Here is a 25768-nt window from a genome sequence, read left to right as displayed (position 1 = left end):
ACCTTAGCTCAGAATCCTTCCTAGTATAAGGCTCCTGTTAGCTGCTATCAATGACTTCTTGGAACTGGTATACAGGCTCAAGACTTCTTTAATTTTCACTGATTCTTTTATACTTAAGTTTACATTTAACCCAGCATGGCGAAAGATAAACAGAGGTGCACTGAGGACTAGAAGACTAGTGGGATGGCCGTAGTATTACAACTAGAGTGAACTGGTACCACAAACTTTCTAGAGAACCAAAAAGTTGGTTGCAGCAAAAGTACAGTGGCTTTTATTATTTAAAAAAGCCATCATATTCTTATAATCTAAGGCCATATTTTATGGACAGATTACACCAAAGCTTAACCATTAGTGGAAATCATGACTGCTCTTCCTCTCAGTGATCCAGCTTCTTGCCATTCCCTCCTGGTCCTTCACAATCTGTTAGACTGGCTTTAGATTCAGGAAAGGGAGGAAAGAAATGGAACAGAGATGTTGTTCTTTTTTCCTGCCCTCTTATTTCAAAAGATTCATACGACAATATGTCAGTCTTCCTTTCCCTGTCTTCTCAATATGAAAAGGTAGGGAAAGGATGGGAGAAAACACTGGCTTGTTAGTAGGTTATTTTTATTAGGAGAGACTGTGTTGGATTGTACTTTGAGGGTCTTTAAAGTAGTTTTGATACTAAAACTAGTCTTTCCAGGTGGCAGAGGACCCTGCAGTATCTGCAACTACACGCTTTTTTTTTTTTTTTCACCATTGCAACTGGCTCGGTGGATCAACAGGTTTAACAAACCAAAGCATCAATAATTTGATGAGTATATATAAAACACATTATAGATTATAAAACTGGACAGAGGCAGTCATTCTTTTTAATATGCCATCCTTTATATATATTTCCAACTTTTCATCTTGCAGTGGGAGGATGGGTCCTTATATACCCTTGAGTCAATATCATTCTTGATACCCAAAGAAAACTGTAAGAAAAGCTGGTTGGAGAACCTGACTCTGGCCTAAAGTTGAAGTGCATGCTTCCTCCTCCCAGCCCAAATCTGTCAGGTTCATGTGCTCAGCCATGAGAGAGCGAGAAAGTGAGCTCCTTAGTCTGCAAAGCGGACAGAAAGTCACTTGTCTAAAACATCCATACACTAGGACTGTAGGTCTACCTTCCTCACCCAGTTGTAGGTAGAGCAAGAACAAGAAAGGCAGCCCAGCACCAGCTAGGAGAGACTGCCCTGGGGTGTTTACCTTGAGGAAACAGAAGTAGAAGAGATGGTCTTTGCTCCAGTGATGGTACTCACCAGTAATCATGGCACAATAAATATGAGCTCCCACACACTGGATGACGCATTATTTGGTGGAAAGTAAGGAATAGAAGAGACCAGAAGCATTTAGTTTAATACCCCTAAGGCAGGGGTGAGAAGGCAGAAGACCCTTCATCTTCCAAGTGGGACATCAACAGTCCCCCTCTCCCCAGTACTGGTTTTGAAAAGTGATGCCTTCCCTTGGTGAATGTCTCTTTTCTGATTTAATATAAGGATTGATGATTGGGTAATAAGCCTTAAGGTACAAAGATGGCAGATTTTTGACTTGAGAAAAATGTTATGACTGGAAAACTCCTGTCAATTTGCAAGTCAGTCCTTACTTTATGCAGCACAGTTGAAGCAGCACCTGTGCCTCTGTGCTGATGGTGCAGATGTAATAATTAACCATGTCAAAATGCCAGCTGTGAGCCTGGGATTAGGGAGAGCTTGCTCCCTCCCCCAGAATGATTCCAACCTATTAAAAACAAGCACATGAGAGGCAGGTGTAGAGAAATTCTGAAAAGTTTGTGATTATTTGACTGGTAAAATTATCTTTTGTTTCTGAACATTGGTGAGAAAAAGAAAACTTTTTTTTTCCCAATGTGGGAACTTTTCTATTTGTATTTGTTGGAATTTGGCAAAGTCAGATTTAGGGGCTGGCTCTGTTACCTTTGGGAGATGCTGGCCAACTCAGTTTACCTCTTTGAGTCTCAGTTTCCTCCTTTATTGTGAGGGCGATCACAGTCACCTGTCATGGTTGTTGTATAGATTATATACTGGAGGTAAAATTCCTGGATCACAATGAATTGTGTTCTTAATAATATCTTTTCTCAGTGCTTTGCTCTGCATCACAGTGGGTAAATTTGTTAGCTTTGTACACAGCACTACATCTAGGGGGATATTTGTTCCTTTATGTTGTAAAAAAAACTGGGTCAGATTTTAAAGTGGGAATTAGGAGATTGTGTCCTAGATAAATCTTTTCTCATCTCTGTTGGTCTTCTCAGGGAATCAGATCATCCAAACATTTGCAGATTCATTGGAAACCAAATCAAGCTGCCAGGTATTGTTACTATGATGGAATATTGCCCAAAGCAATGCTTGATAGATGCTTTGCTCAATAATGTTTCTCTTAACAGGATTTCTGGCAAAAGCCTATCATTTGAGTGGTAGGAAACAACCAGTGAAATCCTACAACCAGGCTCTCTTTCCATCAATGTTCCTAAGAATCTATTACCATGTGAATATTGGAATGGATGGTATTCTTCTGTTATACTTTGAGATGAATGAATGTGGGTAGATCATTATATGTAGGCAAGTATACCTAGATAGAAATGAGGCCTACCCATTGGGTCTCATTGGAGACCTTGCTGGAGATACTGGTAGAAAGTCCTGTTTAGCATCTGAGTGGTATATTGATAAGCAACAGCAAGTAGTTTTGATAAGCAGTAGGCGCTGGCTAGGTGTAATTTGTCTAACAAACACTAAACTGAACACAGAAAGTTATGAAAATAAATACAAAATATTCTCTATCTTCAAATATATCTTGTTTTGCAAAGACAAATAATCAGAGCTACAGAACAGTGACAGGATCCTAGGGGATGGTCAGGTGCTTGGAGATATCATCTAGGCCAGGTTGGGGCTAGGGAATGGGCCATGGAAATTTTCCTGGTGAGAAAGTGCTGAAGAAGAGTAGTTTTCCAGAAGGAGGGAGAGAACAGAGGCCATTCTAAGCAGAAGGAGCAGCATGTACAAGATGTAGGGGAGGACAAATTGGCTAGGATTGTAAGCAGAATAGTGTGGCCAGAGCTTAACCATGGAGTTGGACATGGAAGGAAAGAATGGTAAGAAATGAGACCTGATAATCAGGGCCAGACCATAAATGGCAATTTGAGCAGCCAGTGAAGAATAGGACAGTGTCATCAGGTTTTTATTCTAGACACATGAAAAATCATTTGAGGTGAGAAAGACTGTTTTCATTAGATGAGCTATCAATGAGTTCCAGTCATTCTGGCCAACAGTGATGATGGCCAGTAAGGCAGTGCCCTTGGAGATGAAGGGGAAGATGTATTGGAAAGATTGAAAGGAGGCAAAATTGAAAAGACCAAGAATACTGAATTTTGAAGGATCAGAAAGAATAAAGTATGGTTTCTGAGTTCTGGTTTGGGTAGTTGGGAAGAGGATGATGACATTTGGTGAGAAAGGGTGGGATTTTGAGAATTTTTTTTAACTGGGAATTTAACTTGGGACATTCCACTTGTGAGGCAGGCAGCAGAACCACTGAGCTAAGTCCCTAGCCCTTGTTTTTTTTTTTTTTTTTTTCTCTCACTGAGTTTATTGGTACTTTTTAGGTATACAGTACAGTTACATTCATCATTGGGATCTTGTACCTTTACATGATGTATCTTGGTTCTCTTCCCTATTTATAAAAACTTTGTTTCCATTTTCCTTTTCTCATATTTTTTCTTTTCCCTTATTTCCTTTCCCCTACCCTTCCCACTTCCCCTATACCTTTAGCCCTTTTCTTCCAATTTCACATTGTCATTTATACCATTTGGTTCTTATTTACACTTTTAGTTTTTTCACACCAGAGAAACTATTTGGTATTTACACATGTGTCCTATTTATTTTACTCAAGGGTGTGCCTGGCCCTTGATTTTAATGGAAGGGCCAATGATGAATTGGCAACAAGCAGGTTTATAGAAATAAAGAGTTCTATAGAAAATTGTGTTTAGGAAGCATAGTAGTAACAATATTAGATTAATTTTGCATTTTTAGTCTTGAGTAGGCTAATATTCACTGAAAGTCTTCAAGGTAGTGTTTCCAAATTTATTTGAATCATGCTTTCATGGTCCACCTTGACAGACAGGTATTCTTTAGAGCATGGGCTAGAAGATGTTGATCTAAAGAACTCAGTATTAGGATAAGGTTTTAGGGTAGGATGGTAGGTTCATTTATGGATACACTGAATTTGAGATTTTATATTAGTGTGGGAGCTAGAGATAGAAAGTGACAAGTCTTTTAAGGATTTTTGTTGTGGAGGGTAGGGTTGAAGGGAAATAGTTTCAGACTGAAGACATTTAGAAGCTTTTGAGAAAGAGGTAGGAAGGAAGAAGGGGAGATTAAAGGCCCAGATCATTGCAGGAGGGGTTAGGGATTTCTTCTAATACTGGTTAGTCTTAGGTGATAACCATTGTCAGAGACCTAAACCAGACCAGCAGACATAATGAATACCTATTATCAGCAACGGGGCTGAGTGCAGGCCTGAATATCGGGGACCCCTGCAGATTACAGGAAAAAGCTGCAGTAGGCTCTAGTCTTCTGCTCAGTGGTCCTGAGGGGGGGACCCTAAAATACAGAACTAAGAGAGACAGAAAGTGGGGTGCCAGGATGATCAATGCCAGTGCAACTGAAAAAGCCATGGCCAGTCCAAGCCACTGACTTTTATTGGTAATCAATTAGGGTAAAGGTGAGCTGCATGCAGGGGTGAAACTATATTCAAAGATGCACATGGAAACTAATATAAGCAAGGCTCATTAAGGAAAAAGTCAAAGCATTCTTGAATTAGGAACAGAATAGACAAAATCTATGATTGCAATTAGAACATTGTCCTTCTAGTTAAGGTTTTAGTTGTGGGAATGGAATTTGGGTGTGATTTACTCTGACCCCAGCACATAGGCTTTGGCTGGACTTGCTTCTCAAAAGAAGCCAATTATGGGGTTAACTCTTCTCAGCCTACACTGCTTTGGGCATAATCAATATTGCAGTTTTTCACACTTGAACACCAGTCCCTTCTGGGATTGAGAACTTCCTGGGATCTGTGGTTCTAGGCAAGCAAGCATCCCAGGTGTGATCAGATATGGGGATACAGTAGCCTGAAATGGAGCACAAAGTGAAGGGAACAGTCCAGGAAGACAAGTCAGAATGTCTGCGGTACAGAATTGAAGATGATCCAGAAACTGAGATAATCCTCTCTGACTTGTACAGACAGTGTCAGGATGGAGGTTTTGAAATTCCTTCAGGCTTTGATCAAGGTAATAGTTGAATCTTCTGAGTTGACACTTTGGTGGTAGCTATGGGGAAGTAAGGTAGGTAGATTTAGAAATTGTTGGCTACCACTTTCCTTTTGGAAACTTTCAGATTCAGGAAGCACATGAGGGAACCCAATAAGATGTTAAGAAAATTAGGTTTAAGGACTCCCCCAGATACATCACAGTATGCTTCCTTTATCCTCTTTCTTTTGCTTAATCTCCTTCATCTTTTGTCTTTTCTCTATTTGTTTTTTGTACACCATTGGAAAATCAATCATTTATGTGATATAAATTCATCCCTAAAAGAAATGTGAGGAACATTGTTTTTGTTGCAAAAGTTCGTTATTTTTGTTCTGGTGTTGATTAAAGTTGGAATTTCTGATATTTGAAGCCTGAATCCTTCTCTTACCACACATCCTTTTACGTATTTTAGGTTTTCTTTGACTTTGTGCATCCTCATCAGCATATGATGTGCTATGGGAGGTGGAAATATACTGACTGATTGGTGATGCTAGGTTTGTAAAATTTCAGAGGCATCGTGCTGGTGTAAACGTTTTCTTGCTGAGTATATTTCATTTAAGAATTTCTTTTTAGACATGGTCTGTTCAATTCTCACACTAGCTATAATGCCATTCCTATGTGCCAGTATTGATGTGGAGGGATAGCTATCAGGAACTTGTAGCCCGAAGTTTGCTGTTTTTTTTCTTCTTCAGGCTGTTTTTGCAAATAAAATTTTATTGGAACACAGCTATGCTTGTTTATTTATATACTGTCTGTGGCTACTTTTGTGCTGCAATGGTACTTTGGAGTAGTAGTCAGTACAGATGCTGTATGGCCCTCAAAATAAAAAATAAAATTATTATCCTGGCCCTAAGCTTTCCTCTATAAGTGCTGGGCAGGGAGACCATATATGGCTGCTTAGGCTGTGCACGGCATGTGAATTGTTTCTCTGGGGTTGTGCACTGTGGTGGTCCTGACACTAAACATACACACAGGGCACAGATTGAACTTTATTCTTGCAGATGAAAGGATAAAGTGCTTGAGGTTTATTTTGAAATACTCCAGCAAAACAAAACATGATAAAACAAAACAAGCCAGGCATAGTGGTGCATGCCTGTAATTCAGTACTCTGGGAAGCCAAGGCAGGAGGATTTCAAGTTTGAATCCACTCTGGGCAACTTAATGACTTAGGAGACCTATGTCTCAAAATAAAAAATAAAAAAATAGATACAGGGCTGCAGATATAGCCAAGTGCGAAGAACCACCAAAACAAAACAACAAACAAAATCAAAGCAACTTGTTGGGCAAATAGGTGAAACACAAATGATAGGATGCTGGTGACTATTGAATCTGTGTGATGGGGTTTATTATATAGCCTCTTTAATTTTACATATGGTTGAAATCTTTTATAATAAAAAGGTAAAATAACGATAACAAAAATGCATGGATTAGTGACATATAAAGATGCAGTCCAAGATGAGATTGAGAGGAATACTTTGGGGTTGGTAGGTGGCAGAAATCAGGGGAAGAAGAGACACATGATTTTGACTAGGCTTTGAAACCCCATGCTACCATCATAAGCCATGTGACTTACAGATTCCTATGTGATAGAGATGTAAACAGTATATTTCTTGCAAGCTTGCTGTATGGATTAGATGAGATCATGAGGGGTGTGTTTGGATTGATGGACTTTTTTAGCTTTCTGCTACGTGTGTGAAAATTTAATGTAGTATGTTTCTTTGTCCCCAAACCACTAAACTCTTCAGAGGCATGTTTGTCACTGTTGGCTCAGAATTTATGAAAGGGAGAAACTTTGTGACTTGTGAAGTGAGTGATAATTCTCCAGTGATCTTGGGGTCATGCTGAGGTATAATGTTCACTTGGACCTTAGAACTCAACTGAGCACTCTGGTTGACCTAAATTTTCCCCTTGTCCACTTGATTACCAAGAAGCTACAATTTGTCAGAGAGGCAGACCAGGATTGTCACAATAATCTTCTTAAATACAATTGTACAGATTGTATCTGGAGCTTGTGATCAGTGTTTAGATTTATGCAATGCTCTCTAATGAAAACAGGATGATTTCTTTCACATTGTCTTCTCCCTTCCGTCATACATTGCCTTTAAATCCAAGTTTAGTTAGACACATTAACATTCAGTCTTAGGTGGTTATTAATTTCTGTGCTTGATGAGTTCTGTAATTTCCATTTTTCATGGACTTCAGGTGGACCTAAATCACAGTGCCATTTAGGTCAGTTATGAAGAAATGATGCTGGTAATGCTGTCCAGTTTTTTGAAGTTGTACACCCTCACTGAAAATGTGTTTCTTTTCTTTAATGCTGAACTTTGGTTTGTAAATCTAAGGACAGAAGATTCCAGTGAGTATTGTGGCTCACACAATGCCTGCAATAGATATATCTGGCCCCAGCTTGCTCCCTGATGAATTATAAGCTTGCTGCTCCAGGAGATGTACACGGGTGATCTTTGGTATTTTAATTCTCTTCCTCCTTCTGTTTTTCCTTCTCTTCTGGAATTGTAATCAATGAAGACTTATCATGATCAAGACACAGTTTACAGCATTAGAAATAAAAATTAAATAGGGCCAGTTCTGCCCTTTGGGAATAGGTGGAACAAGAGAATAAGCCAGTGAAGACAAGGGTGGTAAAGTGAGAGAGAGTAGTAAGAGAGAGGCAAATTCTGGGTATTACAGAGGAGTAGGAGTAGCTAAAGTAGCCAATAGAATGATATAAATCATTATAATGAAAAAGGCTAGAAATTACTAAGCATATACTTGGCAGGTACTTTGCTAATTATTCTATATGATGATTTCATCTAATCTGTACAGCAAGCTTGCAAGATATGTTTACATCTTTATCACATAGGAATCTGTAAATCACATGGTTTATGATGGTAGCGTGGGGTTTCGAAACCTGGTCAAAATCATCCTGTTGAATGTACTGTGGATGCTGAGAGTAGAAGGAACACTAGGGGCAAAGGCTTAGAGACATAACTGTATAATGTTGACCAACTTTTCATTATCGTATAATATTGGTAAGTATGAGGACTGAAAGCTTTTCTAATTTCCAAGATTATAAGAGAATATCTCCAAGCACAAACTATTAGTTATAACATCAGTTTTGATCTCTTGGAAACATAAGCCAAGGTTATTAGACAAGACTAAAGAAAAAGCAGATTAAACAATTCCAATATGCGTTCTTGTTACCTATGTTTAATATTCATTTTTGTTCATTCCCATACTGTATGGATGCCTGCATATCCATAGTTTTGTGGCATGGTTCATGATGGCCAGGATATACATACAGCTCTGTCATAAACAAGAATGAAATAATATAATTTTCAGGAAAATAGTTGAAACTGTAGATGATCATATTAAGTGAAATAAGCTAGAATCAAAAAGATAAATATTGCATATTTTCCAAAATTTATAGAATCTAGGGAAATAAAACAGCATAAGAGCAGAAAGGATGAAGGGAGGGCAGGGATAAGGGGAAAAAATGAGAACTAAGACCTGTCATGTAGAGGTACAAAATCCCAACAATGAATGTAACTGTACTGTATACCTAAAACTCAATTTAAAAAAAAAAGCAGAAAGGAGACTATTAGACAAGATGAAGGGGCTAATGGAAAGGGAGAGGGCAAGGTAAGGGAGGGTAATAATGAAGACAGATAGGATCAAAATACATTATGCATTTATATGAAAATTTCAATTCAATATTAAGTATAATTAATATGCACTAAAAACAAAAAATATAAAAGTGAAACAAAGGATTCAAGATAACTATCTAGTCATTTGGCAAAATAAAATTAAATTTTATTGCACACCTATAACTAAATTAATAAGGGATAGCTTTAAATTTTCAATATGAAAAAATAAAATGAAGAAGTACTAGAAAGTACTAGAAGTACTAGAAAGATATACTCAGATATTATTATGAAACACCACCATGAAAACTGACAGGCAAATGAATAGTTGGGCAAAGTTATTTCTAGCACCTTTTATTGAGTATAACTAATGAAAGAACTCAGGTTGATATCTACAGTCTAGTGGATACTAGCAATGTGAATGTCGTAACACATAACTTCTAGTTTGTAATTGTAGGTGAGTCTAAACACTTAACTTTAGTATAAAATGTGACATATATACAAGTGAATCAGATTCATTTGGAAGAACTATTCACCTTTCTTTCTGGATAAGTACTGTATGACTTTCTAGAATTCACACACGTGGGTATTACTGCTTACTTGAAGCAATGTCCCTATGGTCACTGCAAACAGTGGTTCTGCTTTCAGAGCAAGAGGAAGATGTGTGAGTTTTTAATTTGCTCTGGACAAAGACCTTACATCAAAATGATGTGGATCCTCTGTAGCTATGTGATCATTTTGTTAGCGTTTGCTCCCTGATATGACCCAGTCTCAGTAAGTCTCTGTCAAATGCATCTTCAAGTGAACCACCAGAGATTCCATTTCTCCATTTTTCTGCGGTGAACAGCATGCCCTCCCTATCCAGAGGAAAACATTGTGTTGATTTACTTATGTATGTTTAAGAGAATAACGTAGCATATTAACTGTAACAAGAGGAGAATATTACATAGAGTTGTGTTTTTTGTTCGTTCATTTGTATTTTTTTGTTTTTTGTTAGTGGGTATTGAATTCGGGACCTTGAGAGGCAGGCGACGGAACCACTGAGCTAGATCCCCAGCCCCTTTTACATATAGGTTTAAAGTAAAGTGGAGAGAACATCAGCCTAGCTTCCAGTAGCAGTTACAGCTACTTCTGACCCCAGCCCTTGCCAGACAACCACTTCTTAGGTACTTTGTAGGCTCTGTGTGTAGACATGCTGGGTTCTGGGAATCAGCTGTGCTGTTTAGGATGGGACTCTGAGTGAGTTACTGAGCCTCTGAGAAGCCCCAAGCCCCCAAGTTCCACCAAAGGCAGTAAAGAGGACCTCTAGATCTGGGGCAAGGATCAGGTGATAAAAACTGTGTATAGGCTTTCAATCAACATTAGTGACTTACAAGTCTTGCCCAGGACTAGAACAGAGGAACTTGTATATAGCTGTTGAATTCTGACACTAGTTTTGAAGGAGAAAAGGATACTGTGTCTTTCCCCAGGATATAGACAGGTACAAGATAGATAAATAATTTATATATATATATGTATTTTGGGAATAGCATGTGGTTTTGGTTTAAACCAACATTGAAAAAAAATCCCATACTGTAAAATCATCTGGGTATTAGGAGTTCCTCCCACCCAAATATAGACATATTGAGCTGAAGAAGAGCAGGACTAAAAATATTCTGGCTGCATCTGGCACATGGGGGTCCTTTGGGATTTGTTTCATTTGATTATATTCCAATTGCAATGAATTTGAGCATGGATTTTTCTCCCCAGCATGTCCTCAAATTCTTCTCACTGGTAGGTTTTGTTTATATAGGTTTTACAGATTTATAGGTTTTGTTTATATAAATTATATAGGCTTTGTTTTTAATAAATTTTTATTTTTTAAGAAATTTCTTTCTAGGTTTAGAAATCCCAATAGTCACACAAACTACACACACACACACACAGAGGATTATATATATGATCAAAATTGTCATAAAGACATTTGTGTAAGAGAATTAGGAGGTGAGAGTGGATCCAATTAGTTTCTTTTTTATTTGTTTGTTTTATTTTTTTAAAGATGTAATAGGTAATGTGAAATAGGAAGAAAAGGCCCATTGGTTTAATTTGCTTCTGAATGCCATTTAACAAATAAATTAAGGGTTGTGGAAATTTCATTAACTGATTTTGTGCTTTTAAACTAAATGTGAAAAAAGAACAAGAGAGATGAAAATATATAATTGGCTTCAACTCTCAAATTAGAAGAATCATGAAATTTTGACAGTAATAAAGAATTCACTTCATGCAAAATGACACTATTTGCATTTATATATTATTTCCATTTTCCCCATTTATCTGGTTATATCTAGCACCAACATATAATGAAATAAGTTAATTTTCAACATCAACTTCTGGATTTGTGTGGTCCCATGGAGTCTGAAAACTAAGCCAGATAAAAAACTATCACTTTGAGTATCTTTGTCTGAAAATGGCCTCTCTCAGACGAGTGCAGAGGAGTGAGGCTACTTCTGTGTGGAGCAAGAATCCATGTGAAACCAGCCTGTGTCAGGGCCTAGGCTGACATCATTTTGTCCTTCATAGGACTGAGTGTGTGGGGGAGAAAGGGTGTGGATTTTGGGGACAGCACGGACTAAGGGGACAGCGAGCATTTTTAGGTCTGTGTCAGGGAGTACTAGGAATGACTGGATATCTAGGAGTGGCCCTTTGGTGGATATTCTCCTCTGCTTCCCCCCGCCCCCTTGAAAGTTAATGTTAGTAATACAGAAAAATATGTTTCATTTTGGTAATTTGGTCCTTTGCATTTAACATGTCTTGATCATTTAAAATCCCATCACTTGCCCATCTTCTGAAGTCTACGTTTTAGTTTACTAGCATCTCAGATGCAGATTGTCACGTGCCACAATGAGTAAGTCACACTTGATTATGAAGGAGTTACAGCAGCTCTTAAATGGTGGGAATGATGTGGTGGAAAGAAGAGGGACACAGGTATCAGTGGCAGAATTAAATTTTTTCCTTTGTGGTTAATTAAGGCACTTAGAAAGGCTCCATAGTGGATGTCATAAAGAGAGGCCAACTCACCGTGTAGTACTAAATGCTGTTTACCAGATAACTCACACACATTCTCACTGGACCCTTTTTACTTGTTAGAGCGAGGCTCAGGGGTTGAATCAGCCATCTCAGCTTTTCCTTGGGAGCATCCAAAACTAAAACTATGGTTTGGAACTCACCTTATTAGTTTTCTATTCCTGCTATTTCGTTTTCAGAAGAGGACACGGAGACCCACAGTGATGAAGAGACCTGTTTAAGACTCCAGATTGTCCTTGCATTGCTGTCTAGTTCTCTGGTGGAAGGATTCAAATTCAGCCATGGGCTCCCTGTTTCTCCATCTCCAATACTGCTTCATTATAATTTTGAGTGATCTCACTGTCCAATGGGAACATGTGTCCAATACTTGGCCCATCAGTTTATTGACTTCACTTTCTTCCATGATTTTGTTGCTCACCCTATCTCAGCTACTCATTTTTAAAAATTAGTGCTGTGCATATTTGCAGTACATAATGATTACATTCTTTATAGGAAGTTAAGTGTACATAATACATTGTAATTGTTTTTTCATGCCTTTCCTCTCCCTTCCATCCATCCCTTTTTCCTCCCTCATCTCTTGATCTCCCTCCTGTTTGAGAAAGATCTGTCTCCCTAATTCCTATTATCTGTCTTTTATTTTGCTCTTTATTTATATATTTGGGTTTCTCAGATAAGAGAAATCATGCAATACTTAAGCTCGTGTGTCTGATTTATTTCACTTAGCCTTATGGCATCATTTTAGCAGAGTAGTACTCCGTTGTGCATATGCCACATTTTCTTTATCCATTCATCTGTTGCTGACCATATAGGTCACTTCTAAGATTTAGCTATTATGAATTGTGTGCTGTAAACATGGGTATGCATGGTTCATCATATCACACGTGACATAGTATTTACCACTGCTGTGTCCCCTTTACAATCTCTGTATCAACATTTTAGTCTTTGATCTCCACCTTCTATTTTTCTAGCAGGTTCCCTTTAGTCTGTTAATTCTACTGATGTATCGGTCTGGAACGTCAACACACTGCCATACTGCTTGCCCCTCAGTCCCTTCCATGCCCCACTTTCCTCGCTTGCTACAGAGTCCACTGTCCATAATTGGTGTGGGCTCATTTAACTATATTCCTTTTTTCTGTTGTCTTATTGCTAACTTACAGATTATAAATGCTTGGTGGATAAATGTCTATTTCCTTTTTGTGGACTATAATCCCCACCAGGACAAATACCTTGTCTCTTTGCTCCTTGTGGTAACCCAGGTATCTAGAATATGATTGGTACATAGTAGCTATTCAATAAATATTAGTTAGATGAATGAATAAATAAATCAGTGAAGGTGAGAGTGGTTTTCAGAGGGATTAAATACTATTTTTTGAAGTAAAGAAATGGGACACATGGTTTTAAAGAATTAATTCTAACGCTAAATTGTTTCTATTTTTCTTCACCCCCCCGCCATACACACAAAAGGAGAGCATTCTGAGGAGCAAGCTTTATGTCTCCTTCTTGAGGAACTGATTCTGAAGGAGGCTAAGAGTTGCTGTCCTTACCCTTTTAGGCTATACAGAAGAAAGGGGGCAAGGAAGGAAGGGAACCTGATGAATGCTGACTATGAAGCTATCCCACTAATAACCATAAGCTCATGGTTATGTCTTGGAAACAGATATATGAATAAAGTTGCTGGGTGTGGTGGTGCATGCTTGCAGTAACAGCACCCTAGGAAGCTGAGGCAAGAGGATCTTAAATTTGAGGGCCAGGGATTTAGCTCAGTAGTGTCACCACCTGCCTTGCAAGGGCAAGGTCCTGAATTTGATCCCTGATACACCCCCCAAAAAATTTTGATTTCAACCCGGGCAATTAGCAATTTAGGGAGATCCTGTTGCAAAATAAAAAAACAAAAAGAATTGGAAATGTAGCTCAGTGGGAATGCCCTGGGGTCAGTCGCCAGTACCACAAAACAAACAAACAAACAAATAAACAGGCACAGGAATAACCTGTTGCCCCAAGTAACAACTTTTGGCATTTTCCTGGCCTTTTGGACTCTGACAGTGGAGATGATTCAGTAGGCAGTTGGAATACGTGTCAGGAGTTTGGGAGAGGGCTCAGATGAAGGTAGAAATTTAGGGATCATCAATATAGGCCTGTGAGGAAGTCACGGATGAAAATGAAACCTTCTAGAGAAAACATATAGAGAAAAGAGCAGAGATGAGCCATGGCAGCATTACCTGAGCACTCTGGGCCAAAAAACATGATGACAAAGTGACTGATATGGTTATGAACAGGGCAGGCATGTTCACATGAAGCATGCCCCCTCTGCAAATATGTTTGTAGTACCATAACACTGTAGGTTTGTAATAACTTGTGTCATTGATAGGAATCAATTCACTAAAACACAAAATGAAAATTGTGACTTTGGAAGGGTTAAGTGCAGTTGATGGGAGAGTGGTGGAGTAGAAAAGACGAGTGGTGTTACATAGCTCCTTGATCTAGCTCCAGCCGCAGCATTCTTTTCCCTGTTGAGCTTACATCCCCAGGCTTCTGGCATCCTAACACTTACGGGACTTCATTTCTTTTCTTTAAAAACAAAAAAGTAGACTACCTCAATGAGTCCAAGAGTGCAGACACAGATAACACATCAGAATTGGGGGTGATTCCATACAATATTATATTGGATTTTATGGTCACATTTTATAGTTGCAGCATGAACAAAAATCACACATAATGATTTAGTAGTTTAAGCTACTGAAAGAAAAGCTCAACCAAATCTTCCTGGTGGGTGGAGAAGAGGTTAAAAAAGAGAAGGCTGGGACTAGATGATTTTCAAATTGTTCAGTTCTGTAATTCTGTTCAGAACATCAGTAAATCAGTGCATGATTATTACTTTTGATCATGACAGTTGATTCGAATATTCAGGAAAAACAACTCTACATTTAAGCAAGTAAAGAAGCTTTTATACAACATGAATCCCAACAGAATTAGTCTGGTGGACATGATGATGTCTTTCATAAACTGTAGTGATTTCCCTGTCCTCACTAACTGTACCCAAGTAGCCAATGACTGACTCATTAAGGTATGAATTTACTAGAGCACATAGGGCTAGGCTCAGTGGTGCACCCTTCAAAGGGAACACTCATCTGGTTTGATTATTGGATCTCAGTAGGCTGGTAATTTTAAGCCCAGACTCCCCTTATTGAAGTTCCTCTGCCACCTAGGAGCTTTCAGAGTTACAGATTTAATATATAGGGAGAAAAGTGTTCCCATGAAGTAGTTTCTTTTTGTGATGAATAGTTAAATGGAGAAGTACAGAAAACACCTGGAAGCACTTGTGGTAGCAAGGACCTAAGACCTAATGTATGAAAAACAAAAACCGACCAGCTGCTTTATAGTATAATGCCATACTGAAATATGAAGCCAATAATAAAGGCTATTTGGTTAGATCATGCATTTCTACTTAACTTGTTTTCAGAAATGTTCTTTTTAGAGAGTTAGGTGCCAAAGCCATGGAATTGACAATTTTAAATCTTTTTCTTAAAATTCTGTGTTCTGCTTGCATGGATTTTTAAGAATCATTCTCATTTGCATCAGGATTGTGGTAACTCAGCCCATTTAACAGAAGTCACTGAACTTCAAAGGTAGAAGAGAATTACTTACTTATAAAGTAAAGGAAGTGAATGATTCTTTTCTTTTTTGGATACTGGGGATTAAACCCAGGGTTGTCACACTAAGCTACATCCACACTTCTTTTAATTTTTAATTGAGACAGGGTTTGATTACAGGTATATGCCATGATGCTAGAAAAGGATTTAATGTCATCAGTGATCTTGGACAGCTTTGTGGACTTGTGAGGAAGTACCCAGTCTTTGGGGAGCTAGAGCTGGGAGAGCAGTCCTTGGGGGACTAGGAGGTAGCTCAAGAAGGTAGAGGATTTCAGCGCTGGCAGTGGAGTGGAGCAGGTATAATATCAAAGGCTGATCAATCCTCCAAATGCCTAGAAAGGGAGGTGGCAAGGGCTAAAGAAAAAAAGACAATAGAGACTGGTGTAACTGCAATGTGTTTGGGGGGCTGGGAGATCAGTGTCTCAGAGCGGGCAAAGACAAGGACTCTCAGAGCTAGCCACTATTTATTGGGCACACACAGTAATTGGAGGGAGCATCTGATGACTAGGGCACAGAGGTTATCCTATCTTGATGCAAATCTCATGCTGATGAGGGTGGAAAGGAGAGCATTCCCACAACAGTAGGTGGGATGAGTTGAGCTAATAAGGAATTTGTCCCTCCCCAGATGAAACCTTTCTTTTTTTGTATTACTACTGGGTTCTCAAAGAACCAGGGTATCTTCAACTGATGTAATCTTGCCCTTGAGCACCACAGCCATCAGCTGTGACTGGAGGCAAGATGGAGTTATGTTTCCACATGACATAGCTGGCTGGAGGGTAAGGCAACATTGAGCCTTAGTCAGCTACAGTCATACTTTAATTATAAAATGATTTCCCCCAAATTTATGTAGAATGGCTCTTGACAGTGTAACACAGACATTGCTCGGAGTTTGGGTTCTGGAGTGAGAACTGGATTAGCGTTCTAGCTCTTCTCTGTTCTCAGCTCCAAGACCCTTGGGCCAGTTGCTTCAGTTTCTTTTGAAATAGGGATAAAACTATACACTTCATAGAGGTGTCATTCCCATTAAGCGAGTGAATGTATGTGACCTGGTACAAATAAAAATCAAATTAATATTATCATTATTTTAAATAAGTGAATAGATCAAGATCTTTGTTTTAATGATCTGCCAAACAAAGGAAGAAAGTAGATAGCAGGAAATGGCAGAGAGAATGGTTGTCGTATACCCAGCTGCAGTGTCTAGTCAAAGTCTGCCAGCACCTCTAGGATTTCCCATTATCTCCAGGACCAAAGTTTTCTGTCCTTTGCCCTGATTTACAATCCCATTAAGTAGGTGCCAAGTGTGGGTGTTCCTGTGAAGTTATTGTAGAAAGCCCAACTTCCCCTTGTACAGAACTTCTCAATCCTGGCTGCACATTACCACCCCTTGGAGGCTTTTATAGTAAAGTAATGCCTGGGCTCCATCTCTTAGATATTCTGCTCTAATTATCTGGGGAGAAGATTCAGGCTTTGGAATTTTAGATGCTCACACTGGTGGATTTAATGTATATCTAGCTTGGAAAACTACTGACTAGCAATCTTAACAAGTACACTATTCATTGTTTTAGTGCAATTGAATCATTAAGCATCTGGTAGTACAATACCTGCTATAACCATTGTTAGGTTTCCCTCACCCTAAAATGGCTGCTACATAAAAAAGCTTTCTCCTCCCCATAATGCCCTGCTTCTAGTCTAAAACATGGCTTCTACCAAAGGACAGTCTTCTTCCCAACATGCCCCTCTTCCCGCCAAAAGAGTAACCTGATATTTGCTACCTCCTAGCAACTAGTGATGTTACAAGACCCTCCTAGAGATGTCACAAACTCCCTCAATCCCTAGCCACTACATCATTCAATCCCACCGCAGGTCCTGTAAGTCCCACCCCAGTCCTATAAGAAGCACTCCCTGTTTCAGCCATATTGCTCTTTCTCCTTCATTTGGAGACAGTATGGCAGATCCTTCCATAATAAAGGCTTGTTACGATTCTGGTCTGGTCTTGGTTTTCATCTTTTTTTACCTGAAAACCGTAATTCTTAATAACCAGTTGGAACAACATCTTCTTCTTTGTGTCCTCTTTCCAGCATTTGACACTGCTGATTTCTGTCTTTCTTTTATAATTTTTTTTCCTCATTGAGTTTATTGGTACATTTTAGATATACAGCACAGTTACATTTGTTATTGGGATCTTGTACCTTTACATGAAAGGTCTTGGATCTCATTTATTCCCCCTATCCCTGCTTTCCCTTCACCCCCTCCTCCCCTCCCCATTTACAAACACTTTATTTCCATATTTTATTTTCTCATATTTTTTTTCTTTTCCCTGTTACCTTTCCCCTACCCTTCCCACTTCCCTTACACCTTTATCCCTTTTCTTCCTATTTCATATTGTCAACTATATCATTAGGATCTTATGTACTATTATAGCTTTTCACACCAGAGAAACTAATCAGTATTTACACATGTGTGACTTATTTAGGAGTATATCCTCAATATGTATCCATTTTCCGATGAATGAATCTAATCTCTCATTCTTTATGGCTGAGTAGTATTCCATTTTATAGAAAAACCACATCTTCTTTATCCTCTTTATCCAGTTCTGTCTTCCTTTTAAATTTTCTCACTGCTTTGGGTTTTTCCTTTACTTCCTCTTTCCTGGCTCACCTCCTGCTGCTCAGCTGCTTCCTGTTAGGTAAAAAGAGCTGAAAAGCCAGGACCAGACCAGGACCATAACAAACCTTTATTATGGGGAGGATCTGCCGGGCTGTCTCTGAACAAAGGAGAGAGAAGCAACATGGTAGAACAGGTAGCTTCTTTTATAGGAGCGGGGTGGAGTTAGCCTGAGCAGGTGTGGAGTTGACTGAGGTAGTATTAAGAGATTGGAGGAGCCTGTGACATCACTAGGAGGGGCTGGTGATATCACTAGCTGCTAGGAGGTAGCAAGTATCAGGTTACTCTTGGCAGGAGAAGAGACACGATGGGAAGAAGAAACCTGTCCTTTGTTGGGAGAAGTCATATTTTAACATGGAGGCTGCTATTCCATGGGGCAGCCATCTTAAGGCAAGGGAAATCTAACACATCCCTTTCAGTCTTTCCAGCAGCTTTGTATCCTTCACACTCCTCTTGGACATAGCAGTTCTCTGGGGTCTCCTCTCAACATGCTTTTCTACTCATGTTGCTCCTTCTTTCTAGTGAAGCTCAAGCTCCCACCTACATGCTCAGTTTCCAAACCTGGAGTTTTAATCACCAAGCCAATTATTTAAATATAGAATGACCATATTTTTTGTTACTTTTTATGAGGTAATATAACAGAAAATATAAAAATGACAATTTTATCAAATTTACTCAATACAAGAATGAACTGTTTGAAATGACACCTGACTGGGCCTGGAATTTAGCTCAGTGGTGCTGCCACCTGCCTTGCAAGTGCAAGGTCCCAAGTTTGATCCCCTGTACCAAAAAAAAAAAAAAAAAAAGAGACACCTGACCAAGTGACACTCAGGATAGTCACTACATAAACCAATGTGCTGCCTGAATGGCACCCAGAGTAAACTGCAAAGTTGTTAAACCTCCGTTTAACTTCAGGTTCAGATATGTAGTTATTACCAAAGACCTGTGTATTTCTGGGACACATTGGCAAAAGTCATTGGCAATATTTTTTATTTAGTCCTAATTGGTGTGATGATCATTCCTAATCTTTATTGCTTTCTTTACATTCTGTCTGTATAATAGTCAGCTATCCTGTCAATGACCAACACACAATTTAAAGGAAGAGAGGTTTCATTTGGCTCACAGTTTCAGGGGATTCAGTCTATGCAGCTGACTCCAAGGCAGGAACCTTACGGCAGAAGGTTGATACAGACTGTACGGTCACACCTCCATGGCCTACTCACGTGTACTCAGAAGTATGCTTAATCCCCCGGGCAGCTGCCAAGCCAATGAAGTTGACATTAATTAATTAAGATGAACTGTCACACCATTTCATTCTCATCTCTCCTCATTCCCAGCGGTCCACCTCGCTCCACCACCACTCCTTCCCAATTAACAGATTCCCAAATATGGAATTGACCAATTTCTCTGTTTTGTTTTTGTTTTTGTTTTTTTTAGCTAAAATGAAACTTGCCAAATAAAGGCTTGTCTTTACTTTGTTTCTTATCCTGCCAGAAGAGGATCTGTGTCTCCCACTTTCCAAAGCCAAACTTCCCTCTCTCTCCACAGTGATCAACTGGGTCAAATACTGCTGCTAGTCAAGTAAGATGTAGGGATTGAGAGATTGCTGGTGGCCTTAGCAAGAATAGCTTTACTGGAGTGTGGAGGAGAAGACACCTGCTTTGGTGAGTTCAGAGGATATCGATGGACAAGAGGCAGTGGAGACAGCAAGTATGGGCAACTATTTCAAGGAGTTTTTGTCTGAAGGGGAATAGAGAAATCAGGCTGTCTCTGGAGAAGTCAATGGGATTTTTATTACATTTAAGAGATGTAATAACTAAAGGAAGGATCAGCAGAAAGGAAAAAACTTGATGGGCTTTGCTCCATCAGCTACCACCTATGTCTACTGTATTCTAGACCTTCAGTCTCTCTTTTGATTCTAGCTTATTTCACCTCAGTTTACAAATAGATGTTCTCGTCTTTTTTATTTAGGTGAAATCTGAAGAGCTTTGGAGCCAGACCACCCTGAGTTCAGATTTTATTTCTGCCATTAGTCTCTTTGAGCCCCTGTATTTTGTTTTGTTTTGTTTTCTTTTTTTTTCAGCTTGCATGTTTGATTTATTTCACTTCACACTATGGTCTCAATGTGCATCCATTTTCCTACAAATGACTCAACTTTATCCTTCTTTATGGTAGTGTAGTACTCCATTGTGTGCTATGGTTTAAATATGAGGTGTCCCCCAAAGACTCATATATTGAGAGTGCCAACCTGGCCATGGGTTAACACATTGATAAGTTTATAGTTGGACTGTTAGGAGGTGGGCTCAGTTGGAGGAAGTAGGTCACAGAGGGTGTGACTGAGTGATAGATCCTGTCCTCAGATCCTTCTCTTCCCTCTGAGCCTCTGTATTTTTGTCTGTAAAATGAAGGATATAACCATAGCAAGGCTAGTGTGAAAATTAAGTGAAATAATCAATAAGAGGAGCACAGTGCTGGTTTTTAATAGAAATGTCCATCTTTTTTGCATTTGTATGGGTGTTTTATCAACTGGAACTGCCCTGGATGACCAGTCCCCACAGTTCAACTTGATTCTGACAACAACGCTTTCCTTCAACAGCTCTTCACTGCTCAGCTTCCCTAAAAATGCTTTTTTAACCCCAACATATTGATGTTTACTTGAATATCATTATTGGCCCTTTTGTCTGCTTATCTAAATTTGGTGTTCCAGACAGTCCATATGTCAGTTTCAGGTGGCTGATGAATTTTTCAAATCATACGCAAGACTGGATGTATATGTGCCTTGCCTAGGAGAAGACCCATATTTTCAAAGGCTGCTCAAGAAAAAATAATTCAGTTAATCCAACTGAGTCATTGTTTAAGTCTTTGAGGGGCTTGCCTGTCCTGCTCTGTATTCACAGGAATTACTCTCTTCCTCTTGTTGGATGAATAATTTTCCATGTCTATCTGAAATGAAAGGTATCTTCTTTTGGACAGAATGTATCAATAATTCTTGTGTTGCCCTTTAAATATTTTCCTGGCCACAGCAAGCCAGGCTTTTATATTCAACTAGCACACATGATTAGTTTTATGCCTTTCTGTTTAACTGACAGGATTATGTGCTTCTGTTGTGAGGTAACTGAATTTTATTTGTCTCCCCATGCTTAGTTCAGTGGCTGAGACATGGTGGGAGCTCTGTAAATATTGGTTGGAAGCCTGACTACATTTTATATTCTTCAATTAACATTGCATAGAAGAAATAGCAATATAACCTGATTATGCTGCATGTATAAGTATTTAGTATATTACTAGGGTAGATTATGAATATGTATACAAAAAGTAGCTATTGAGACAGAAATTGCTGAGGGAAATATAAAAATATCACCCTATTTCTTTCACTAGAAAAAAAATACAATTTTTCCCACTATTATTAGACTGCAATAAATATTCATCTTTATCCCTTCAGGGGAGTCCCAAGCTTCCTGCAAGCAAAATGAGTTCTAAATGTGTCCAGTAAATCACTGATTGTTTTTACCCTGTAGCCAGAATGAAGATCTTAGTTGATTTGCTTCTTCTAACAGCCTTCAAATAATTTTAGATTTTAAAATCCCCACCACCAGAAGAAGACAGGGTGAAACTGTTCTTGTACTACCTGATATTTAGGAAAAAAAAAAAAAACTCCCCACGAACAAGGTAATAGCCACTCTGGGGAACAAAACACTTCAACACCCACCCAACCCGCCATCCCTGGGCAAAATGCAAAGCCCAGGAGCTCTTTGAACTAACAGTGCTGTCACTGCTCACTCTAAATTGAAAATCCCTGCAGGGGAACACTGGGCCTGCTTAACTCACCCTGAGAGGTCCTGGTTCCCATAATAAATGTCTTCAGTGAGGGGATCCATCAATCTCAACCACCAAAGTGCTAGGTCAGTAAAGGCTGGTGTCAGTGATATCACAGGCAGAGTTTCCATTCCTTAATTAACTTCACCCTGACAGCACCCCTGGCCCCATCTCAACAGTGGCTGCAGCAGAGCCTGGGTTAGGAAGGCATGCTTGTCCTGGTACAAATCCATATGACCAAGCAAACAATACCCTCCTGCCAGTGTATGGAAGACAGGACAATGAAGAGTGCCAGTGGTGACAACTGATAATGCAGACAGGAAGAGTGGGTCATGTGAGTCCTTTTCTTTGAGGATAATCAACCATTCTAATTCAAACCGACACAAGCTGCTGATCACCTAAGACAAGGTCAGCCTTGCTAAGCTTGAAATCACTGAGTGGTCCATTTTTTCGCCTAGTAATTTAGTGCAGCTGGAATGAGGATTTCAACACAAAAGGCAGAGAGATGGAGCAAACTGCTATAGTATTATACAGGTTGATATGCTGTCAGTAGATAGAGAGTAATTATAGTATCTGCTATGGAAGAAAATGCAGACATTTGGGTGAAGGAACAGTGAGTGCACCATGTAGGCAGCCAGTTAATACAGTATGTTGGAATGATTTAGTTAATCACTCCTCCTCCACACTTTCATTTTCTTTTTAAAACCTAGATCAATTTCTTAGAGCTAACAGGCATCTAGTTTGGCAAAAACAGTAGGAAATAGCTTTAGAAAGCTATCCTTCATTTTATGGATTGTGTTTTAAAATCTGAAGCCAAAAGGGCTGGGGATTTGGCTCAATGGTTCCACCGCCTGCCTCGCTAGCGCAAAGACCCAAGTTCGATCTCTGGTAAAAAAAAAAAAATGAAGCCAAAAGATCATGTGTTTCTTCCCTTCTATTAACAAAGAACACAATAGCTACATCTGACATGAAACAGAACCGAGGTTGCTTTGCCTATGGGCAAATTTTGCAAGTTCGGAGAAAAACCTATAAATTGAAAGCTGTGAGGTTGAGAGATTGAAACTGCAAACAATTTGCAGTTTACTACAGGCACTCAAAACAGCCAGACCCTAAGAGGTAGTGGTGGTGGGGGCGAGACTTTCCCTATTGTACAGTCGGAGAAACTGAGGGGTAGTGTTCAAAAGTAGGCTCATGATGGAGATTTTCTTCAGGGGTAGGGGTGGGGGAAGTCAGTATAGCCCTTTTCCAGCCAACAGTCTGATGTAATCTGAAATAATTAATAGATATTAATGTGAAGAAATGAAAGCACCTCTGAAAAACAAGAAATAGGAGATCTAGAATATAGGCAGGAATCAGGATACCTGGTAATGAAATTGACCTCAATTTAGGATTTCTCTAATAAGCCTTGCACAGCTGTCTTACTCTGTGTAAATCTCTTGTTACATAAACCCTTTCTTTTGATGGACAGACACAGGGAAAGTCCAGATGTTAGGGGATATAGTTCTCATCAAACAAGCTGTCCAGCTTTGACTATATCAACACAACCTAAAGTGAAGCTAAGCAACAAACAAAACCATCAAACCTTCCCCAGCAAAAAATCCAACCAACCAACCAACCAACCAAACCAAACAAAAAAAAAAACCCCAAAACCAAACCAAAAACCAAAACAGAACAAAATAAAAAACATCTGAACATGTCACAAATAACTAAGAATGTTTTCAAAAGAGTTATTAGCCTGTCATTTTCTGGCCTCCCTGGCTCAGACTTTGGAGATCTCAAAAATTATGCTGAACAAGGAAGTACTATGGCTTAATTAGGTTTTGCTAATTATTTCACCTGATTTACCTTTTTTCTGCCTCAATACATCTTTCCAGTGACATCAAAAGCTTCTCTCAGCTTTTGAATGGATGTACACCACCACGGGTGTACAATGGGTGTGCTTGCTGCACAAGTTCTACACCACCTGTGATGAAACCATAGCTCATTATGTCTACAAAGTGGAGACTACAAGAGTTACATGTGAGTGACTATCAGTCAATTTCCTTAGATTGTGACAATAAATTTTACTGGGACTCAAGCTGGAATTAATGAAAGCTAAGCATTTATATTTGCAGAAAAATTCTAACCTTCCTTAGGGGTAAGCTTTTAGAAGGCAAATCTTAGTAGCCTTCATTCTGCCGATGGATTTTCTCAGAGTTGGCACCCAGATTACTAATTTGATTTTAGAACCATCTCTCTTTTTGTTTAGACTGGGTCTCACTGTATTTTCTGGGGAGATCTTGAGCTTGTGAGCTCAAATGATATTCCCACCTCAGCCCCTGAATAGCTAAGTCCACAAGCTGTGCCATTAAGAATCATCTCTGTTCAAAAATAAGAGAAGCAGACTAGCTTTATACCTTTATTTTTGTGGTCAGATTTTCAGGTGACCTTTCAGGCTCCTGCTCCCATTTTTCTCTTATAAGTATCATGTATTTACTGTGCTACCGGAGCACCTCCATTTATTCACTTTAGTGTCTTCTCTTTCCTCTTGGCCAGGGAGGGAAGGAGGTAAATGAGGTAGCAAATATGAAACAAAATTAGGTGAAATTATTTTATCAATAATCATTATAATTTCTAATTTGTTTTAATTGTGTAAGTTGAGACAAGAATAACGAAATGTTTCATTACCAATCAGACAAATTGAAAATAGATTTAGAAAATGTTTATAATTCAGTTTTCTCAATGCATTATTATTGAGAATGCTGTCACTGGTTGGGTTCTTAGGACCCAAAGAAGAAATAGGGAACCTCAGTATGGCTTTACACTGGGCTCTCAATAAGCGTGTTCTTGATTCATGCTATGAAAAAGAATTTCAGGATGCATCAGTGCGAGACATGGCTAGGTTTATCAGGCAGAGTTACACAGTAAGAGAGAATGGGAAAACCCCAGCTAGGGAGCTCATGCTGATGAAGAAGTTCAGAATGACCTCTTAACAAAGAGAAGAGAAGGGTTTTATGGTGTGCTGTGATGGGTAGGGGTCTGATGATCAATTGTCTCAGCTTTGTACCGTTGTGTGTTTCCTTAATGGAAAGTACTACATTATAAAATTGAAGTTGCTTTTATACATGACAAGGGAATTAAACGGAATTTTTCTTACATTCCACTTTTATTTCTTGTCCTTTCTTCCCTGTATCTCTAATTCAGAACCACTGAACAGATGTTTAGATCCAAATGTGCTCCCAGCAAAAAAGATGATGGCTTTTAACAGATCTCACAGTTAATGAGTAAATAGGGCACTAAAAACATAGTAAGCAGGGATTTTGATTTTCAATAATCCCCAGATTTAACATTTTTCTTTATTCACCCAGGATAGACTCACTGTACAGAAATGTGGGTTAGGGTCCTGATACTATCCCTGATGTCCACCACTGAAAAAACTTTTTAAAAAAGATGAAATAATCTTTTGGATAGCTTTGAAGTAGATTTTGCTTGGTGTTTATAAAAAATGGACTAAATACTTAGGGATCTAGGACTTTATTGTAACAGAAGTGGTTCTGCTTTGTTATGCTCTCTGGAGGTGCTGAGTGACTTGTGTTGTTGTCAGAGTGCTATGATGCTGAGTG

The sequence above is a fragment of the Fukomys damarensis genome, unplaced genomic scaffold, assembly GCF_012274545.1.
Source record: "Fukomys damarensis isolate Sample0158 unplaced genomic scaffold, DMR_v1.0_HiC HiC_scaffold_36, whole genome shotgun sequence".
NCBI lineage: Eukaryota > Metazoa > Chordata > Mammalia > Rodentia > Bathyergidae > Fukomys > Fukomys damarensis.
Note: the sequence above shows the minus strand (reverse complement) of the source record.